Source organism: Choristoneura fumiferana, chromosome 4, assembly GCF_025370935.1.
Source record: "Choristoneura fumiferana chromosome 4, NRCan_CFum_1, whole genome shotgun sequence".
Lineage (NCBI taxonomy): Eukaryota > Metazoa > Arthropoda > Insecta > Lepidoptera > Tortricidae > Choristoneura > Choristoneura fumiferana.
In genome coordinates, this window is record NC_133475.1 from 19,572,026 (window position 1) to 19,590,908 (window position 18,883).

General features: G+C 36.1%; 1 protein-coding gene across 3 annotated transcripts in view; it reads left to right on the forward strand.

The window, feature by feature from the left end:
- Positions 1 to 5,361: 5,361 nt before the first annotated feature.
- Positions 5,362 to 18,883, forward strand: part of superdeath (Suppressor of ER stress-induced death) — an 84,098-nt gene continuing 70,576 nt past the window's right edge. The window contains exon 1 of one of the 3 annotated variants that reach the window (XM_074087203.1): positions 5,362 to 5,530. The gene's annotated coding sequence lies outside the window, so the exon portion shown is untranslated. Of the gene's footprint in view, positions 5,531 to 5,617; positions 5,709 to 18,883 lie in introns of those variants that run through there. The other 2 variants (XM_074087202.1, XM_074087204.1) reach the window with 2 other exon arrangements.

Genomic DNA, 18,883 nt, shown 5'->3' on the forward strand with positions numbered 1-18,883 from the left:
GCGGACAGATTAGTGTCGGTAAAAAGTTGATTGGCCCACCATTGAATTTCTTCGCAGGTTTGTGCAGGTTTCCTCACGATGTGAAGGATAGTTTTAAAATATTGTTTTATATTCTATGAACTTGCAGATTTTATTAAAGCGGTTACTTTAGAACTGGCGGTAAATGGAAAGTGAAGACAGGAAATATTTCTGTAAATAAGTAGGACAATTACTATCTAAAGTGGCTTGGAATCTAAAGTAAATATTAAATCGATAATGGTCATTTGTATATTTGTTTGATTAAGATACGACTAACATACATAAACTTGTAGTATTTCACAAGCATGTAGGTACTGCTGATAATAAATTAGGAAATCAAAAACCCTACTGTCTTGGAGTTTTTGATTTTTTATTTTATTATATTATTTCATACTTTTTGATATGTTTTATTTCTGTGAAAATGGTACATTAAATGCTTTGTAATATGTATATATTTAGAATGGGCCCGTAAACCCTGTCATTCCGACATTTATGACGAATCTAATGATATCTCATATCGGGGGCACGGTAGGCAAAATTAGACATTAATGTCATTGTAATAAGAACCACGGCACGCGCACGCGTCATCGTGAATGACTCTACCTATATATTGATATACAATAATAAAAAAATACAAATATAAAAAATCAAATACTTTCTTCTGGGGACACAAAAACCTGCCCTATTGGCTCTGTGCACGACATCAGCGCCACCTAGCGCCCGCAACTTTTTTGGCTCTGATGCTCTGACGTTTTGAAATTTCATCGCGACATTGTGACCAAAATCAAACCTATAACGTATTAATTTATAATACAAAATTACTGTGATACTGTGATTTGGGTGGACAAAAGGTTGTGAATTCATTTTTGGTCATTAAAATTAAATGAGGTAGGTAAAATTTATTCAAAAAGTGTTTTATTTTCGTTATGTCAGGGTTTGTTTACTTCATGTTTAGTTGTACTTTTTCTGTAAAACGAAAAGATAAAGCTATCGTATTGGTTGCTTTGAATAATAGTAAAATTATATAATTGTTCTTATATCGCTAGTAATAAATTAAATATCGTTTTCAGATCAAAATGAGTATCATTTTGAAGACCGGTTTTGTGAGTATCACTCAATATAAAATTTCAACCATAAACCGTTTCATAAGGAAAATTGTTGCTGGACGTGTCCGAGATGTAGAGGAATTAAGAACAAAACAGGGACAGTGTTCAATAATTCAAGCTCGCATCATAACACAAACATCTATTACTAAAATTAGGTAGTTAAAGTCCATACAAATTGCTTTGTTAATGACAGATTCATATGAGTATGACAGATGACAGAGCCAGAACTATTTCTACTTTTGGCCACCATGAGCGCTGCGATAGATTTCATCACCCCCACCTAGTACTTCGCACCCTCCCAATAAAGTAGAATGACCCTTTGTATGAGCTTTCTGTCCATACCTACTTTGTACCCGACTGTCTGACTTTTCCCTGTGAACTATAAACTATCGCTGTTATACATAAACTATAACTGCCATCTATATTTTACTATAAGAACTACTAGAAACAAACAAAACAGCATGGTATTCACATTCGACACACGACAGAACGCATTAGTTACGGCGCATTACAATAGATGGCGTTATGAGTATCAAAAAAAATGTATGGCACAACTTTCACGTTTTCAAGTTTTAAAATTTCTCACGGTTCCTAAAAATTGCATTCCTAAAAAAAACAACCAAGTACGAGTCGGACTCATTCACCGAGTATTCTGTAAAAAATCGAGACTCTATGGATATTCAGTGATTGATAGCGGATGCCCTCTCCATCACTTTTTAGCACGACGTGACGTCACGGACTCCTGAACTTTGACGTGTTTTAAAAATATATGTCCAATATTTTCTAATAATCGAACTAAGGGTGTAACATGGAAAACCTTCACGGCGCTTACAGAAGAACAAAATTCCAAATTATTGATACTCTTTTGTTTTTTCCGTGATTGGCTCTACTACTGGCAAAGCGTAAGCCAAAATTTAATTTCTCTTAGAAATAAAAACAAATACTCGGTGATGGCTAAATATTTCATTTTACTACTTGTGAAATAAGGGCTGCCTCTAACGTAGCCCTTCCTTTTTCTTGCTGATTCCAAATCTTCATATCCATTTCCTCTCCGCTCTGCTCCCTCGGAGCAGATCGCCAGCGCGACTAGACGCTCCGAGGCTACCTTAACACCCAGCCCTGTTTCCCTACCTGCCGTGCAAGTCTCAGGCCAGTGTTTTTTTAAAATTATCTACAATAGCAGTGCTGACTGAAATATTTTCCTTTTGTAATAGGTATATTTTTATTTTGTAACCACACGCCTTTTTATTTCTCCGACCGGCTACTATATTTCTTTAAATTAAAACAGTAAACTATCCAGTTAAACTCGTTTCTATTGTCACCAATATAGTAAATTAGTGAGATATGCCACTGTTTTTTTTTTATTTTATTTATTATACTGATTCTGAAACCTGGTTGAGTTGTAATTTTTGCCTCCAAAAGCAATTTTTTTTGTTAATGTAAGTACATGTACTGGATACTTTGTTGTAATGTTGTAGTTAAGTTAGTTTTTATTTGGTTGGAGACTGAGAACCAGCGACCTCGCTGAGTCTCATTTCCATTTTGCCACACTTAATGTTATCTGTCTGTATATTGTAATTTCTATTTTGTGATGGTGAATAAACATTTATATTATTATTATTTATTAAATAGATTTATTATGATGATTTACCATCACAATAAAAATAGTAGATTGTACAACGAGAGCGTAAAACGAGTCATTTTACCTAAGACGATCATATACCCCACCCACCCACTTGCTCGTTTGCCATCCAGACGAATAAAAAAAAAATATATAGCCACCCGAGCCGGTACGGCGAGGGTGGATAGACACGTGGAGGGGAAAATAGGTTAAATGCTCGAGTTTTACACTCTGCTTTTCACTTAGATTGCGAGGAAATTAAATAGCAACAGTGGAAACAATAATTCACTTTCTATGTACCTTTTATTTTTTATGCATTATTATGATAATTCTATTTTTTAATTTTATTGGTTTAGTATGATGATTGATTTGATTGATTTTTAGTTTTATATATATTAAAATTTATTTAAAAAATATGTAAAAACTTTTTTGTTTGTGGCTGTTGACACCTGATTACCTTGGTCTTAAGTTGGTCTTAGACGAATATTTTATTTTATGCACTAGAGCATAAAAAGTCATTTTATGTCGCCTAGATACAGCATAAACACGAACTTTACGAGCATGTGAAGTGAAAAAAATATTTGTCATAACAAATAAGAGCAAGTGCCTGGTTGACTGATCTTCGCTCAAGCTCAAACTGCATACGCGTTACCCCAGAGATAAAACCAAGTTCCCGAAAAACCCCGGTAAATTTCATCAAAATCGATAGAGCCGTTTCCGAGATTCTCGAAATGAATTTATGAGAACTGATCGTTTATAGTAGAGGTGTTCCCCGCGACTCCGTCCGCGTAGAATTCGTTCGCTATTCCTGCGGGAACTATGCAGTTTTCCGGGATAAAACTATCTACATACCCAATTTCATCAAAATCGGTTCATCGGTTTAGACGTGAAGAGATAACAAACAAACAGACTTACAAACTTTCGCAAAATATTAGTGGGATTAGATATGGAAATATAAATAATATAGGGATCTTCCTAAAATGGCTCTACCTTCATGTCTAAATATTTCTAAGCGCGTGGTCGCTCAGATAAATCTGTTGGCGACTGTACCTAACCTAGTTACAAAACAGTTCATAATGGGGTAGTCAGGAAAATGGGAAATCTTAGAAGGGTTCGGAGTTAATTGGTAGCGAAGCGCAATCGGCGGTTGATTTTGTTTCGTCGGTCACTAGAGAGGTTCCAATGTTTTTTTCGGCTTTAGGTGAAAAAGTAACAAAAACATACAGAAACATTCATATTATTAGCAAAAATTCTGTCTCGTGATACAGTAATAAAAAAAACACACACACACACACACACACACACACACACACACACACACACACACACACACACACACACACACACACACACACACCACACACACACTCACACACTTGAAACACAAGCTGCTAGAAACAAAAACTGTCTATACAGTACGATTGTAGCTTTCTACCCCTCCGTTTGTCTGCGGCGACAATGAGGCGCTCTAACGCCGAACGCTAAATCGTGTCCCTAAACATCATTTTAAAAAGCTTTTTAAACCATGTCAATGCTTCCAACAACTCTATTCACCCCTAATAAAATCCGTCAAAATGTAAGCCGAATATCGTTCATGCAGATGTTTAGGAGAACGAGACGAACGTATAAGCTAGAGTGAGTAAAGAGATACGATAGATTGTATAGCTTGTTTAAGCGTTGTATTATAATTCTTCTGATGTTGTTAGTACAGATATAACGGGTTAGAAATGGTTATTTGGATAAGCCATAGCCAAGTGGTTAAAAAATCTAACTATTAAAGTTTAGTTTTTGTGTTAGTTTTTAGTTTAGGACTAGTTCATTGGGGTCGATTGTCCCTGGATATTTAAAAAAAATACTAGCTTATGCCTAAGGCTTTGCCCTCGTGCAAAACTAGCAAAAGCTAACTCCAACAAGATAAACTCGAAAAATAACTTCTTAGCGCACCCCTATGATCCTCAAGTAATATGCGTTATGTGCCAAATTTTTAAGTCCCCAGCTGTCAGTAATTCTTGTATTTCTGCTTAGTTATAGAAAGTATTCCATCTAAAATATAATTGTGAAGATGGGCACTAAGTTTTATTAAGAATGTACCAAATAATCAACTATACTGGCAAAATAATTGTGAACTAAATGTATGTATATGTATAGATAGCTATAAAAAGTATTATGATTATGACAACATAAAATATTCTGAAACCAATTTAAAAACATAGTTCCTCGTTTTTTCTTTAATTGTGTAGGTAATTTTCAAACTTTAATAGTCGAACTAATAATTAAAACAGATATCTGGTTAAATTTAAGCTGAAGATTTAATTTGGCTTGTTACGAGTGCCACTCCAGTCAACTGGTTAAAAGATGTATAAATTCTCATCGTAGATATTACGATAATTCCTCCCATTCAGCTTTCGTTTCATCAGTATTCTAATACACGGCCACACACATCGCGATAACGCGTTTGCTTTATCAAACAGCCGAATATTCGCAAATACTTCGGCTCATAACAGACAACCAAACCTCCGCAAATTTTCCAACGCGATCTTCCCCCGTACAACAACTCATCCCGTATTTCGGCGAAGCTTCGTCCAACCTCTCGGCAGGCGACGCACTACACCGCAGTCGCGCCGCAGCCGCCGTGGGCATCGGACCCGCGACCCCATCGCGACCCCGTGTTGCGACCCCTTCCCGCCAACGACAATTAAAAGAACAATGGAATAGACGTCACAAATAGGTAACTTTTTATAGTTCTCTGACAATGAGCGTGGACGTGTAAACAACGGCCCAAGCGGTGAGTGCACGCGGCCTGACTGCCTTAAGTTAAAGGCTAGGGATTTATCTCATAGAGCCTGTTGCTTGAGGCAAATCAGACGTACGATACTGCTTCGTTTACTGGAATTGTGTGATAATGTTAAATGCAGTTTGAGCATCGCTTGGGATTTAGAGTGAAAGTATTGAGAAAGATGAAGGTTAGTGTTTGTGAACATTGTTGTGAAGATAGCCTTATAACCGACAGGTTGTTCTGGTTATTAGTGAATAATCTAAAAAATACAGCAGTTTCATTCTTTGAAAAAAAAGTATTACAAATTGCAAAATACGAGGCATTTTGATTTTGTTTGTTTTGAAATTAAGCATTACTGCCTAATAAGACCATTGTTTAGGACTAATGTGGTAAATTATCGCCAATATTACTGTGTGGGAGTATTGATAATTATTATCCGGTGAATTGTTTATTATTAACTACTTTGCATAATATTTTTTCTTTGCAGCAAAATTTCATTTCGCGTTTTTTCACTAATTTTATTTTTACAAGCCTGTTTTTTTCATGAAGCTTATTTTCACATTCGCATTCTTTTTGTGTCGCATTTTTCCCCAGTCGCCCCAATCCCAATCGACGGAGCTCACGCGGAGCTCCTATCCTGGGTGGTTTTGGCCCTTTTATTTCTGTTTCGATTGGGATTGGGGAAAAACGCGACTGGAAAAATGCGACTCAGAAAAAATGCGAATGTGAAAATAAGCTTCATTAAAAAAACCGAAAACAACGAAACATTACGAAAAAAAATAATATTTTAAATATTTTAACGGTATAGTTTGTATTTTTTTTTGTATTTAATACTAACTACTAACAAACCATTATATAATCTAACAAACCAGTCACCATTATAAACGAAACCCTTATAGTTTCGCCATATCTCTCTGTCTGTCTGGCTGTCTGTCCGTCCGTCCGCGGCTTTGCTCAGGGACTATCAATGCTAGAAATTTGTAATTTTGCACGAATATATATGTAAACTATGCCGACAAAATGGTACAATAAAAAAATTAAAACAATTTTTTTAGAGTACCTCCTATAGACGTAAAGTGGGGGTGATATTTTTTTCTCATCCAACCTTGTAGTGCGGGGTATCTTTGGATAGGTATTTTAAAACCATTAAGGGGTTGCTAAAACGATTTTTCGGTTCAGTGATTTGTTTGAAAAATATTCAACTTTAAAGTGCAAATTTTCATTAAAATCGCTAAACCGGTGGGTGGAAAAATTTGAAAAAATTCAGGATGGTAGTAAGTATATCAAACTTACAATAAAAACTATAACGGTTAAGTTTTCTTGAGAATTATTAGTAGTTTAAGAGTAAATAGCAGCCTAAGGTATAAAATATACCTAAACTTGGAATATTCCGTACAAAATAGGAAATCCTTAGAAAAATATTACTTAATTTTTTCGCAATGGCTACGGAACCCTATTTTGGGCGTGTCCGACACGCTCTTGGCCGGTTTTTATTTCAAAAATTAGGAACTCTTCAGTCATAATAACATTAGAAAAATCGGAACGGATGTAAGAATAACGGAAATTTCCTTTAGGTATCATAAAATAGATTTCTTATAGGTTTTCCTGTAATTTATACGCGTTTTTATAGGAATGGTTTTCTTTGTTATTTTTAAATTTTAGGCCCAGTATTTTTGGAGATAAGGGGAATGATAATTTTTGCCTAATTATTAGAACAGGAACTTGAGATTTTCACAAAAAAAAACCCTTTTTTAATTTTCTAATTAAGCCTTCAAAAGCAATCTCATGTTTATGTTAATTTATTTACGTTACATGTACGTCTTTGAATTACCGACTTATATGTTTAAGAATTTTATATTCAATCGGTTTAGTAGTTTCGGGGCATATTTGCAGTGACAAACGGATAAACAGATAAATACGCGAGCTTCTATAAGAGTTCAGTTTTTTTTTCTAACCCTGAAAACCCCAAAAATAATATTATTAAGTAGCTTTTTTTGAACTAGGAGTTTTTTTTTGTACTAAATGAAAAATTATTTTTGAAATCAAAATACTTATAGGTTTCTTATTTTTATAACTTTTTACTGATTCCACAGGCTAGGTTCAGTTGCATTTACCTACTAAGTAATAAAGAGATAAAATGCTAGTTTCTTCAAGTGTTTTATTATACTCGTAGAGCATTTTTTGGAGATGTCACCGATTAAAAAAAAACACGAATGGAATATCCTTCATCCTACATTAGTAAACAACTTTTGTTACACACAGTTGAGGCCAATAATAAAAATGGACTCGCTGCTGGGGTTTTTCCATCTAGCTATGATTTCAAAAGGCAAGTGTATTGCCTATTGCAAGGCCGGCAACGCACCCGCAGTCCTAATAACGCTGTAGGTGTCCATGGGCGGCGGTGATCACTTACCATCAGGCGACCCGCCTGCTCGTTTGTCAGCTGTTCGATAAAAAAAGAAGTTTAGATATTTAGCTAAAAAACATTCACTTTGTTGTTATTATCGCATCAAAAATTACTCTGATTCATTAGAAAAACGTGTATTCTGTATTCTGTAATTAAAAAGTTTCCAGTAAAAATTTCAATTTTAATACTTACAACTTTTTTTTGCTGATTGTCCTTTTCGTTGACTGTACTTGTATTGTCACCCAAACTACATTTGCATACCAAATTTCCAGACGATGCCATTAACCATTGAAGAGTTCCGTCCTGTGGACGGACTACCAAGATGTCACTACCAGATTATTGTATTGTCACGCAAGTTACATAAGTATACCAAATTTCAAGTCAATCCAACTACTGGAAGTTGGTCGAATTTAACTTGCAAGATTTGATTACAGACACACAGACAGACAGACAACGGGACGGGTGAAACTAAATAAAAGCTTATAAAAATACTACGATTATGATTACGATTATAATATAAATTAATTGACGTCTTAAATAACTGAAAATCTGAAATTAGTTTGCTACAATCGAGAGTAGAATCGATTACTCTATATTTGCTGTGTGTATTTTTTTTTATTCGACTGGATGGCAAAAGAGAAGTGAGTTAGATGGTAAGAATTGTCGACATAGACAGCAACATATGAAGATTGCGTTGCCAACTAAGGCCTAAATGGGTTCAAGTGCAGTAATTTCACCGGCTGTCTTACTCTCCACGCCGAAACACAACAATGTATTATGTATGTGTGTATTGTAAATATCCCTTTTCATTTCTAGTATAAAAGTTACGAAGTAGAGTTAGAAGTTAAAAAATTGACGACTTAGCAGAACATACGAATATTTTTTTAAATTACTAAGGTAAATGTTTTTCAAGAATTTTAACAGTTGCTGACAAAATATTTCAATAAATTAGTGGATATTCAGCGCCATAAACATTTCATTCAAAATCACGTCATGTTGTGATTATAATACTTAAGCTATAGTTTTAGTGATGCGAATTCGAAAGTGTTGGAACTGTGAATATTTCGAACTGTTTCAGTTTAATTTGCGTCAAAAGTGACATACGCGTTTAGCACGAGAGCGTTGGTCATTTGATCGTCTTCTGTTATTTAACCGGCCGTCGTAAATGCGGTTGTAACGTCCATGTGTTTACACGTTCGCACGCACGCGGCGTTTTTAATCTCTATGTTTATTTGAAACACTATTTATTGACTAATTTCGTGGTGCGTGCAAATTTGTGGTTTGTTTTATACGGACGGCGAAATGAAAGAATCCAGAAGGTACGGCTAGCTCTAATATTTTGATAAGAAAGGAGCCTCGCACTTGGATGATAATAGGCACAAATACGCCGTATTTCAACAAATAACAAGGACCGGTCAAGCGTGAGTCGACATTAAGGAAAAAATGAACTTTGTAATTTTTCTGCCAGCGATTGTACTTTATGAATGTAAACAGGTACCTAAACGTAGTAGTTGTTGATTTTTAGAAAGGTATAGAACTCTCGGCGTGCAAGTTCGATTCGCACTTGACTGATTTTACGTTATTTAGAAAGATCAAATTTTACAAAAAAAAAAGAATATTAGTAAGCAGTTCAGAAAACAGAGGAACGTGAAAATTTTTCAATATTATTTTTAGATCAAGAGAATAAAACGGTAATGTTATTATAGTTTAATCTAAATAAAAATAATTTGAATCGATGAGAACAAATACAAATCCAGCCAGTGTTTGTAGAAAAAGTTATTTAAAAACAAAAGGCATGAGAGCAGTAATTCGCTTTTGTTTTGTAATCGGATGGAGGAAACAAGATGGCGTCTAAACGTAGTGGACAATTATCTAATCATGTCAATTCAGATCTTGAATAGACAAATAGCGTTAATATGGACAATTAGTCCGCTTCGCACAATTAAATAGAAATAGAAATCATTTATTCATGACAAAGTAGCGTAGCAGAATAAAAATATATTAAAAATTTAAGAAAATTGTATGTCACAAAATGGTCCCAAATCAGCAAAAAATGGCGGGTCTTGCGAACGCAGACTTGAAGACGGCCAGATTGTAGCGATCAGGGAACACAGAAGCTGGCAGAGCATACCACTCCTTAACTGTCCGGAGAATAACCAGCGAGCGGATCTTCTAACAAGCAAGTTAAAGCAACCTAACAAAGCTGTCTAACCGACATCTAACATCCCATTCTAATTATCACACTATATCGTCACCCCAAAAATACGTAACGTTTTTTTTAAAGCCCTGTTGTCTACGTCCCTATTGTACCCCTTTGTCATAGTCACGTTTCGTAAGGGAAGGGGGGAAGGGCTCTTGTGCAACAATAGAATAGAATAGGGCCAACTAAAGGGGCAAGCGGGAACATTGGGCCCCGGGGAATTTGATAAAACGGATTTATTAGTTGGGTAATGGTTATCTTATCGAAGCTAATATATGAAGTCATTCGGGTATTAGAAAGTGCATTTAGCTCGCGGGTGTTTGATATGATCCTCCTCCTTGTGTCGTATTCCTCAGTAATGAGGGTCGTATCAGAAGGGTTTCTGAATCATTTTCTCTCGCACGAACTTTTTCCATCTATTTCTGTCTCTGGCGGCGTGGAGGGCATTATGAACCGTGAACCGCTAAAAAATACAACATATTTACTTTAATTTCCTGTTTACCTTAGCGGTCCCCCGACACCGACGACGCTTAGATAAAAAAATATTACTAGGTACTTATACTAAATTAACTTAGGCCAATTTTGCGGGAAATCAGCATAGTCTTTTTGGCGGCGTTTTTTTTCAGGCGTTTTTTTTTATTTTTGCTGGCGTTGTTTTGTGTCGGGGGTTTTTTAATTATGGTTTTTCTGTGCATCTATGTTTTAGTTTATATTTTCGATAATCATTTCGTAATCACCATCTTTATTGTGGCAGTTTAGTTACAACTTAAGGATCTTTTAAAACAAGCCTAACAGTGAACTAAAAGAATTTCTTTGCTCACCCGCGATCTTATGATAGCTAAATTTATGCAAAACAGGCGTGTTCAAGCAGTTCTTCCACCTCCAAACTGTAAGAACACAAACCCATCTATCACCACCACCACACTTCACTGACGCGTTTCGAACTCAACCAGAGCTCATCTTCAGAGCAACACACACCACCCTGCTACCAGATTAGAGACATTAGTTAGATAGCCTATCAGTCTCAAAAACCTGTAATTTTCCTCGTGTTTCGGGTGACTATGGTCAGCGGTGACTTATTGATAAAAAAATGGTTAATTTCAATATTAATTAACGATATTTTAAAACTATTACACGGTCCTAGTGCAATCACATGTGCAAATAGATGGGGTACTATTATTGTATTCTTAATGGATCTATTGTGTGATAGGAACCCTCGTTTATAAATATAGCGAAGCGCTAATAATAATATATATCTGCTTATTAAAATATTGGTTGTGAGGAGAGCAGAACGATATTATATATGTACGTGAATCTCTATGTATATACTTGTGTTCTCTGTACTGTTTACTGTATTGGTGTGCAATAAAGAGTTATTGTATTGTATTGTATTGTGATAGACGTAATACGAGTATATACTTATGAAAGGTCAAGTGACAGTACCTAAGGGATTTTTGATAGTAGGTGTATCGTTCATCAAAGTAGTAGGTACTAAGCTTCTGTAGAAGTTGAAAATGTAGTAGCCATAGACGAATCCTGATAAATATGCGTGCGTGCGTGTGTGTGCGTGTGTGTGTGTGTGTGTGTGTGCGTGTTTATTACTTCTTCGCGCTAAAACGGTTGTACGGGTTTAAAATAGAAAATAAGCATGCAGATAACATAAAGGCTAGTCTAATATATACAATTCTCGTGTCAAAAAATGATTGTGACCAAACTCCTTCTAATCAACTTGACCGATTATTACGATTTTTTTTGTGTAAGTATATTCGTAAAAAAAAAATTGTTTACATTCTATAATGTAAACTATTTTTCATACTTCTAAGTGGACGGAGTTACGGGCAACGGCTAGTGTTATATAATATTAAATCAATATTTTTTGTTTATCTAAGTTAAACTCCATAATCCTAACCGATGAAATTAACACGATGATTTACACGGTTATTTTTCATATTTAATAACACTTCTTTCCAATTATTCGAGTTCATAACTTACTTTCCTCATAGGAAAAAGAACGAAACAAAACATGAAAAGAAAATAATGATATATTTCCCGACCAAAAGTTCCCACGAGCGCGTGAGCAGGAAAAACAACATTTGTTGAAGTTATTGCTCCTATTACGTGTCAGTTTTACTCTTATGTCACACAACATGCAACAATTACAGCTTGATGTTTGAATTGAACATAAAAAGCTATTCTCTCAGAATATTGAGTCATTTTCATGTCTCTTATTGCCATTTTTACTGTTCTGTACTTCAAAATGAAGAAATTAAAAACAATCAAAAACCCCACTGCTATAAAAAAACTTTAAATAAAAACATAAAAGAAAAAACCAAGTATTCTAGAACTTTCCTACAATAAAACAAAATTCCAAATGATTGATTCTATTTTGTTTTTTCCGGTCATTCGCTCTACTATTTGGCAAGGCGTAAGCCGAAATTTTATTTCATCTAGAAATAATAAGACTTATTCACTCGGTGATAGCTAATTATTTCACTGACTTACTTGTGATATCAGGGCTGGCTATCGCAGTCCTTCCTTTTCCTACTTCAATCCAGCTCTTCTTGTTAACGTCCACTCCGTTCTGCCTCGGAGCAGCTAACCGGCGAATACTGAAGCCCAACTGGACACTCCGAGGCTTCTTGATATCCTGCCCTGCTTTTTTTCCAAAATTAAGGTATTTTACTTGTGAGAGCAGTGCGAACTTAGACAATATCCTACTTTGTATAGAATCCTACTTTATGTTTTAAAGTGATGTGTTTGTGTGTGTGTGTGTGTGTGTGTGTGTGTGGTGTGTGTGTGTGTGTGTGTGTGGTGTGTGTGTGGGTGCTGCGTGCTGCGTGCGTGCGAAGCCGCGGGTAAACACTAGCTTGTACTATATTTCTATAAGGTATGATATTTTTCTTTTACAACCCGTTATTTCTCCAACCAGCAAGCCGGTTATGCTCACGTAATTCCTTACGTAATTACGGCCGACCCTTTATAGCTACAACGCATTATTGTACTATATAACACCTGTAGATATCAAAACAATAATAGATACCTACATATATAATAGAACAACTGAATGACTGACTGACTCATCACTGCCTAGCCCAAATTCTTGAACTCGGAAAGCTGATTTTTTGTACAGTTACCGTAAACTGCTTCAACTTTGCCCTCTGGCCCCAACATTGCCTGATTCGATTTAGAGTCAATAACTAGCACCCTTCTAGGTTTTTAAACTTTTATCCCCCCGTAATAATAATTCCCGTGTATATAAAAGTTTAAAACCTATAAGAGTGCTAAGTTATCGACTCTAAATAGAATAAGGCAATGTTGGGGCCAGAGGGCAAAGTTGAAGCAGTTTACGGTACCCATTACGACCTACACAAAAATAATCATTACCATTATGCTGGGAACAGGCCTCCTCTCAGAATGAGAGGGCTTGAGGGACAACAAAAAATATCGGTGACATAACTGCAGACACAAACTAGGTAAATGTAGACTATATTATTATGTAGGTAGCTATGCATGGGCATGCATAGATATGTGCAAATGTGTCGTTAAATTTGCATTGCAAATTTAAATCTTCAGTCATTCCTAATAGGAATTATATTCATTGATAGTTTGGGTTAGAGTAATCAACAGATAGTGTGGAAATATGAGCTAATTCTGCAACACGTTAGTGGATTGTCACTTACGCAGTACAGTCACCAGCATTAATATCTGCCACAGCGGAGCGTGCAAAAATACCTGACACGTCCTTCCGGCCCTGGAAATAGAGTCGTATCAGATATTTGTGCACGTTTGTTGTGTCAGGTATTGGTGCTGGTGACTGTAGTATCAGTGGAATTCCGTGATAATTTAATAATAATAATGATAAATCTTTATTGTTCAAAACACATGTATAATTACAATATGAACCCTGGAGACTGTGTTAGTTTTCATTGTGTTACAGTCTCCAGTAGATACCATTATCATGTACATAGATTCATTGTTAAGAACAAACAGACAATCAATTTGGAAAAAAAAGAAGACCATTAGGACAAAATAACCATCACCACCACTTGTACGTACATCATATGTAAGGATACAGGAAATAAATTATTTTCAATTCGTACATAACAATATTAGTAACGATTGTATGATATTCCCACTCTATTGTACAATTCCTCTATACATTTGGCCTATATGAGTGCGACATTGCTCAAAAGAGGGTTACCCTGAGTCCGACACCGAGGGAATTTGTAAGTCAATGAGATTGAACCGAGGACGGTGAGCAATTTAAGTCAGGAGACGTCACTTTGATGATCATCAGGACTGACGGCCTGACTAGCTAGCTATTAACTAAACTAGACACATTTTCGTCTTACCTTACTTGTTTTAATGAACTAAAACCATTAACTTTGCTCACCCGCGATCTTATGATAGCTAAGGTTATGCAAGAAATGTGAAAGAACACTCAAATCACACAAACCTTATCACCACCACCACACTACATTGACGCGTTCCGAACTCAACCAGAGCTCATTTTCAGAGCAAAACAACTGTTCACCATTACCAGATCTGGTAGTAGTTACACAAGAGCTTTTTAAATCCATTGAGAATGTGTCTCTGATTGATGAGCTCTGGTTGAGTTCGAAACGCGTCAGTGTAGTGTGATGGTGGTGATTGATGGGTTTGTGTGATTTGTGTGTGTTCTTACAGTGTGGAGGTGGAGGAACTGCATGAACACACATTTCTTGCATAAAAGTAGCTATCATAAGATCGCGGGTGAGCAGAGTATTGTTTATTACCTTCGTCATCATCATCATCATCATATCAGCCGTAGGACGTCCACTGTTAAGCACTGGCAAGCGTAAAATTAAATATAGCTGTAATTTCCTGAAGTTCAATTGTAATTTATTTACCTCACCTTACTTAGATTACCTACTGTCATTGTGCTCTCAATCTGAGCGCATAGACATAATAATCCCCAGAAAAAACTTTCGCATACCCAAAACCAGGGCTTCAAATACCGTTAAAAAGTTGGTAACGTTATCGCTGTTAAAAAGATTTAAGGTTACAACTTTTTACCGGTATAAAAATGGTAACGTTATCAGCTATTCATAAAATTAACGTTAATTCAAAAGTATCGTTAAATCATAATTTAAAGTAAACTTAATTTACCCTTAAATTATATATTACTTAGATACACAACCAGACGGAAAAAATGGGTACTATAAAACTCGGAAGTTTTCAACTGTGTTCCGAGTTTTATGATTAGTCTTGTTTTGACCATAGATCGTGTCATTTGTCAACAATGGCTTAATGCTGCGTAAAAAATGTGTGAATACCGGCTCAAAAATGAGAAAAAAGGATGGGATATCTTATTTTTCGTAAGTTCTATTGATTCATCAGTAAATACTAGGTACATACAGAGCAATTTTATGAATTGGAATTATTATTAGTTATATTGGCATCTACCTGAATATAGCTGCAAATGTAACGTTGACCGTGTTTGTAAGAAACTTTTCTTCGGGACTGTGTATCTAAGTAAATATATAATCTAAGAGTTTACCGGTAAAATTACCGGTTAAAGTGACGTTAATTGGGTAGCGATACTATAATGTTCAGTTATCAATTAACGTTATATTTTAATACCGGTACTGGGTACTTTTATGATTTTACCGTTATGTAACGTTACTTATAGTGTGAATTTGGTAACGTTAACAAGCCCTGCCCAAAACCTTCGCACGAAACCTATTAATAATCAACGACGTTCCCTTCAAACAATATATCGAATCAATGAACTAGAAATTGGGCAAACATGTTTACGTCTTGGGCCGCGAACTGGACGCGGGCGGGCAGCGGGGAGGGAAGCGGGGCGGTCAGCGTTTTTTTTCATATATGTATAAGAGGGGGAGGATATATAAAATGAACATGCGGGTCACCTGATGGGAAGCAATCACCGCTGCCCATGGACACCTGTCAACACGAGGGGTATAACAGGTGCGCTGCCGGCCCTTTGAGAGACTGATAGGCTCGTTTTTTAAAGAAAATTCAAATTTAAACTTGATTGCATTTCAAGAGTCAAACGTGAACCCTGTTAAAGCACAGCACTTCTTGAACACTTCTGAATTTCGAGGCGGCGATTCGTGTTAGCTATTTTTATTAATTTGTTTGACTGAATACGGAAATAATATAATGTCCATTACATGCCCACTTTGTCCACGTAAGCCGTGGTGGCCTAGTGGTTTGACCCATCGCCTCTCAAGCAGAGGGTCGTGGGTTCAAACCCCGGCTCGCACCTCTGAGTTTTTCGAAATTCATGTGCGGAGTTACATTTGAAATTTACCACGAGCTTTGCGGTGAAGGAAAACATCGTGAGGAAACCTGCACCAACCTGCGAAGCAATTCAATGGTGTGTGTGAAGTTCCCAATCCGCACTGGGCCCGCGTGGGAACTATGGCCCAAGCCCTCTTATTCTGAGGGGAGGCCTGTGCCCTGCAGTGGGACGTATATAGGCTGGGATGATGATGATGATGTCCACTTTATTTTTCAAAATCGGACTGTTAACTACTTAACTACCAAACTTACCTCGCAAATAAAACCATTTCATTTAATTATAACCTAACCAATAAAAAGTTGTAAAACCCCGACTTTGTCACTTCAACCGATTTTGATAAAACATGTCTAAGAACCATTGCTAGAAAACCTGCTTTCAATTAAATAAAAACCGAATTCAAATCGGTCCACCCGTTTAAGAGCTACGGTGCCATAGACAGTCAAACTTATAACACCCCTCTTTTTGCGTAAAATAAAGCTAGCCGTTGCCCGCTACACTACGAATATGAATTTTACAAAAATCTGAGTATAACTACGACAAGGTCGCACACTTGCTAACCAACGATAAAGTAAAAATTGTATTTAACCACACCCGTTCTCGTGGGAGTAGGATATAATATAACACACAACTAGCTTTATTACAAGTGACATCGTGTCACGCTTCACTATACAGGATGTCTCACCACGGCGCTTAAAATTAACACTGGCCATGTTGTGTGAAGAAAACGACAAAAGTACCCTAAACAAAACAATACTCTCAAAATTTGCTGCTACAACGTGAGATCTTTAGCAACAACAGAAAGATACTTAGAACTGACGAACGCTTTGCAAAACATAAACCACGACAAGACTGGCTGAAAAAAGCGGAAGATAGGGTGACTTGGAACAAGCTGGAGGAGGCCTACACCCAGAGAGGGGTCCAAATCTACGGAAACTAGTACTAACACAAATAAATAAACTAAGGAATTACTAACAATACTAACAACTTGCTAATTATAATTATAAAGGAAAATAAGTAGAGAAACTCCTGTAAGTATTTGGAAAATAAAAGGCTTTATTATTATTATTATTATTATGTTGTGTGTGTGACTGAAATCAAACCTTGCATTTAAGCGCTGTGGTCAGATGTGATTTTCAATGTATGCAAAATTGACGGCACATTCATCATCATCATCATGTCAGCCGAAAGACGTCCACTGCTGGACATAGGCCTCCCCCAAGGCTCTCCACTCAGACCGGTCTTGCTATAGCTAATCACCGGCAGCGGCCCGGCTACCAAAAACGACGGCACATTGATAAAATATATTTATCTTGAAGATATGTCATTTGCAAATGTCTAATTATTTAAAGCCCCCCATGCCATGAGACAGCGATAATACTTTCATGTCTGATACACTGATTTAGCCATTGAACTTTGAGGATTAATAAATTATCTAAATTTAAGTTATTAATTAATAAATTAATTAATTTATTTACTAGCCGTTACCCGCGAATCCGTCCGCGTAGAATTCGGTATCGCTATCCCACAGGAACTATGCAATTTACCGGGATAAAAACTATCCTATGACTTTCCTCGGGACTCAAACTATCTGTATACCGAATTCCATCTAAATCGTTTCGGCGGTTTAGACGTAATGAAGTAACATACAAACAAACAGACACAAACTTTCGCATTTATAATATTGGTGGGATTATTATCTAATTTATTAAAGGAGAACCAACAGCAACGACGATAAGATTATGAAAATAGTGACACATATTTTTTATTTTTTTTGTCATTAACTAATAACTAACAACATATGGCACCCGTTTTCCGAATTAAATGATTTTTATTTTTATTTTTTTATTTTATTTTATATTGAAATTGTCATTTGAAAATGTTACAAAACAAAAGTAGCTCAAAATCTTTCATTTAAAGTCCCATGATCCGGGACATCCTGTAGAGATATTATACATAGTGTAATTAAGTATAGCAGTTTTGATGACAAAATATCGTGGCGCTGGACATGCGAAAATTAGGTGTCGCACGATTAAGAGTAACTGGGTTACCGCAATGCAATTTTAGACTGCGCCCAGTTTTACCCGACTGCCTGATGGAGGGTTACGTTTTTGTCCATTTTTTCTATTTTTTTAGTCCTTTTTATGGCTTGAATGGCTGAACGATCCTCGAGATATAAATAAATAAATTATAAATAAATATCACGGGACAATTCACACCAATTGACCTAGTCCTAAAGTAAGCTTAGCAATTGTGTTATGGGGTACTAAGCAACGATAATATAATTATATAGATACATACTTCAATACATAGTAAACACCAGACCCGAGAACAAACATTCGTATTTTTCATACATATCTGCCCCGACACGGAATCGAACCCGGACCTAAGCTTTCGTAGTCAGGTTCTCTAACCATAGGCCATTGGTCGTAAAATATATGAGGATATATG